The sequence below is a fragment of the Coturnix japonica genome, chromosome 33 (genome assembly GCF_054131305.1).
Source record: "Coturnix japonica strain WE chromosome 33, WE-NBRP24, whole genome shotgun sequence".
NCBI classification, from domain to species: domain Eukaryota; kingdom Metazoa; phylum Chordata; class Aves; order Galliformes; family Phasianidae; genus Coturnix; species Coturnix japonica.
Genome location: NC_140695.1, coordinates 3,836,562 through 3,840,900, shown reverse-complemented (window position 1 = coordinate 3,840,900; position 4,339 = coordinate 3,836,562). Strand labels below are relative to the sequence as shown.

The following is a 4,339-nucleotide window of genomic DNA, read 5'->3' as shown; positions in this document are numbered from 1 at the left end:
CCCCCATCAAGTTGAGAGTCAGTGAGCGCGGTGCTTTCAGTAGCTGCAGTAAGCAGGGCCCATCAACAGGCTCCCTTGACCAGGCGGCCTGGAGCAGACCCTCACCTCCAGAAGCCCATTATTGGTTCAGTCCCGAATTTTACCCGCAAGTTCTCAACGTGATCGTGGCTGTTCTTAGTCCTTTGCAGTCAGCTTCTTCATAGAGAGGGCAAATACCTTGCCCTCCGGAATTCCATAGTAACAATCATGTCTCCTTTATGTCAGGTGAGGTGTTTTTTGTTGTTGTTGTTTTTTGTTTGCTTGTTTGTTTGTTTTCCATTTTCTAGGTAGAAAATTTAATTTCTGAGCCAGGAGAAGAAGAAGTGCAACATGTAACAATCTTCCTGGCACTGTGCAGTTTGCATGAGTAGCCAAGTGCTCCTCAGGTAACGTGTGCTGCAGAGCTGACCTTGGTGGCAGGGGTTGTGTCTTCATTTTCTTCCTGTCATGTGGGAACATAAGAAGACTCTTCAGAGCAGGAGCTGCAGAGGAAGATGAACGGCATGAGAAGGTAAGTCTAGGAACCAAGGACACCTCCAGAAAGAACAGAAAAACTAAGTCATTTAAGATGCATTATGGCCGTGTGATACTGTCCGTGACTGGAGGAGAAGCACATGGCTAGGAATGACTGATGGCTCTGGTGGGATGAGTGCCTACGTGCGCCGTAAAGGAGAGTTTGTGGGATGTTCTGTGGACATGTGAAGGCTGTGGGAAAGTTAAGAGAGAAAACGTGTGAATTCACAGAAGTGGTATTAGAACCTGGAATAAACCATTTGGATCACTCACATCTGAGTCCGTGCCAGATTGTCGCACTGTCAGAACCTGAGGCCTGGGATTTTCCTTTAGTAGTGCCAACTGCCTGTTGTAAATGAGAAAAGATATTACTAAACATAGCTTCCCTCCTTGTAGTTTTGATATTTCTGTCTTTGCATTCCTTTAGCACCCAGGGTGTTGATGCAGCTGCACAAATCCGCTGTACTGTCCTCCTGTTTTGCATGGAAGAATGGTAAAATAGCAATCTCTGGGTGAAATTTTGTTCAGGCGTTTTCCTTTCTGTGCCCCTAGGAAGCAATGGCTTGGAAATGGCAGTGCCGCCTGGGAACCCACACAGCAACCCAGTATCTCATTGTCTGGGTCTGTGAAAAACCACAATGATGACAAAAGATGTTTCAATTCTGTCTGTGCTGTCAGTGCAGCCCTGAGGAGCGGTGTGGGCATGGCATGGCAGGGAGAAGGGATTTCCCTTCCAATGGGAAAGTGCCTGTTCATGTGTTGGTATGTAACCGCTCCATGGCCTGCTCCATGTGCTTCTGAATGGGCAGCTCAACTTTTGTGTCACTCAGCCACCTGTGGCAGAGGTCAGGATTAGTGCCTTTCAAGGAGCTGAGAAGCATTTCTTGCTCAAGTCCTGCTTCCAAGCTTAACCACCTACAATGAAGTAGATGTCGTTTTTCTGGTGTCCTTCAATTCCGTGTCCGCATTTTCCCAAAAGCAAAAGAATTTGGAGTTAACCAGCTGCAGTGAAGTGAGCGATTTCAGTGCCTATTTCTGATGGTGGCAATGAGTTCAGAGGTCACACTTAATTGACGGTGCCTGTTTCCATTCTGACAAAGGCTGTAGTTTCAGCTGACTTCCCGAGGCTGCCATGTGTGGTGGTGACACAGCCTTGGGCTTGTGCGTTTGCATGACTCCCACCTTTCCTTTCTGTGTCTTGCAGGTCAGCTGGTGCTGGAAGCGGCCGGCATCTGAGTAGGAATGAAGGTGAGTGCAGGAGCAGCTGCTGAGGGGAGGAAGGAAGTCCATGCTAATGAGCTCTGAAGCATCTGCGGGTCTGGTACCAGAATAGGCAGCAGTGATGCAGGGGGCTCCTCGGCAGGAAGCTGGCTGATCCAAATGCTTGCTGAGAGTTTGGAAGCCCAAACCCTTATGGTCTCTGTAAGGGTGGTTAATAAAAAGATATTAACCAAGATGGTGGTAAATAGCCTAAGGTTATTAGCAAAGGGAAACTCACCAATATCGATACCTTGACTAGAAAGCTGAGGCAGCCTCAACTAGGGAGCAATCTCTAAGACATGCTGTCTCAGTGGTGGTCAGCCTTTAAATGAGGTCTCAGAGGAGGTTGAGTCGAGGTCCACCCCTTCTGGGAGCACAGCTAGATTACTCTCACCTGTGCTCCCGCAGCTGACCCAATACTTGCCTCAGCTGATTAATCAGAGGTTCAAGCTGTGATTTCCCATACAGTCTCTAAGCTGAAGGCAGCATCTCCTTGATCTGATGGTGGTGTGCCTGAGTGAGGGAGTGATCCAAGCTGGATGCAGAAGAGTCATCTTAATTTCTCTGCTATTTTACTTCAGATGACACCTATTGGGTGTTGGTTTCTTAAAATTTGGATCTAGGAGGTGGTCTCTTCCTTTGCTTCTGATGAAAGCACAGAAGTGCAGCCGGAGTAGAAGACAAAGAGGTTTTCTTGGTGACAGGAACACCAATTATTTGATTCAAATGTGTAACTGATGTAGATGGTGAAGAACAGATCTGCCTCAAAGACATGCTTGATCACATAAGAAATGAGCATGTGATCCAAGACAGGCAGCGTGGCTTTAGCAGGGGAAAGCCATGCCTAACCAGTCTGGTGGCCTTCTATGATGGAGTGACAGCATTTGTGGACAAAAGGAAGGTAACAGATGTCATTGACCTGGACTTGAGAAAGATCTTTGACATTGCCCTCCACCACATCCTTATCTCTAAACTGGAGGGATGTGGATTTGACAGGTGGACCACCTGGTGGATAAGGGATTGGTTGAAAGGCCACAGACAGAGGGTGGTGATTCATGGTTCTATGTCCAGGTGGAGGCCGATAACAAGTGGTGTCATCCAGGAGTCTGTCTTGGGACCAGTGCTTTTTTACATGGTTATCAGAGACACCAATGATGCAATGGAGTGCACCTTCTGCTGTTTGCTGAGTGGTGCGGCTGACGCAGTGGAAGGAAGGGATGCCATTCAGAGGGAGCTCAACCGAGAGCTTGGCCTACGTGAATCTAATGAGGTTGAACACAGCAAAGTGCAAGGTTTTGCACTTGGGCTGGAGGAATCCCAGGCATTTCTACAGACTGGGAGGAGCAGTCCTTAAGAGAAGCCCCGCAGAGAAGGACCTGGGGGTCCTGGTGGATGAAAAACAGAACGTGAGCCATCAGCGTGCTCTTGCAGCTCAGAGAGCAAATGGTCCCCTGGGCTCCATCAGAAGAGGGGATGGCCAGCAGGGACAGGGAGGTGATTGATCTTCATGATCCTTGAGGTCCCTTCCAACCCGGGCCATTCTATGATTCTGTGATTACACTCGCTGTCAGAAAGAACAGCAGCTGTACAGAAGCTGGATATATTTTGGGACAGTTCTTGTAACCAGTTGATTTTAAGACCTTGCCCGAGTCAAGAGTCTAAATTGAGTGTCAGAAGAAAGCTGGTAAAGTGGCTATTGCTCATTCTTTTTCATTTGCTGATTCTTTCATTCGGGTTCCTTTTCCAAAGGAGATTCTGGTGATGGAAGCAATTGAAGAAAGAACCAAAGCAGCTCTTGCCAAGAGTGCTTGAAGTCCCTGTGGAGAGAAGCAAAGAACTTGGGCTTCCTCTGGGATGCTCCCCACCATGTCTCAGGAAGGAGACAACTGCTGTTCCACTTTCTGCTCTGTGTGTGGAAAGGTACGTCTGGGTTTCTTCTGCTTGTTTATTCTTTCTTTTTCAGGCTTTGAAGGAGAAGGGGTGGAGCAACGGGAGACTCACTGGTCGTTTGTTACCTCAAGAACAGGATGGATTCTGCATTGACTGTGAAAAACCTGGGCTAGTAGCATGGGCATGTTTCAGGCTGGACTTTTCCTTCTTGGTTTCCTTTTGGCTACAGGGAGACAGCTGTCTAAAGGTGTGTTTTCATACCCACTCTCCAAAACCATGTTTCATTGTTGCAGGTAGTTCAGTGTGCTCTTGCAGTGCAGATGCTGTAGTTTGCTGTAGAATCTGAATTGTTTCTGTTCCTAGGGGAGGACTGGGAGGAGGTAGTGAGAAGAGAATTCAATGCCTTAGGTGTATCTTAGTGAGAAATGTTGGCATGAGGTGCTGAAAGTCTTGAGTTGTCAAAGGCCAGTGAGGCTCAGACTCCTTAACCTGCTGGAGCAGGGTGGAAGCAAGGAGTGGGCACTGCCGTCCCACAAGCTGCACTTGGTTCTGGTCTGCCAGGTCTGTGCTGGCCTGGATTTCTTCTGAGAAGTTTGTTGGAGCTGCTTGGAGTAGTGAAGGGTGGGGAGGAAGTGCT

The 4,339-nt window shown here is 48.1% G+C and overlaps 1 long non-coding RNA gene across 1 annotated transcript; it reads left to right on the top strand.

The window, feature by feature from the left end:
• The first annotated feature begins 477 nt into the window (after positions 1–477).
• LOC146755397 (uncharacterized) lies at positions 478–3,926 on the top strand. The gene is made up of 3 exons (XR_014938169.1): positions 478–550; positions 1,757–1,800; positions 3,562–3,926. It is a non-coding gene; the product is annotated as an uncharacterized LOC146755397 (long non-coding RNA).
• The last annotated feature ends 413 nt before the right edge of the window (positions 3,927–4,339 follow it).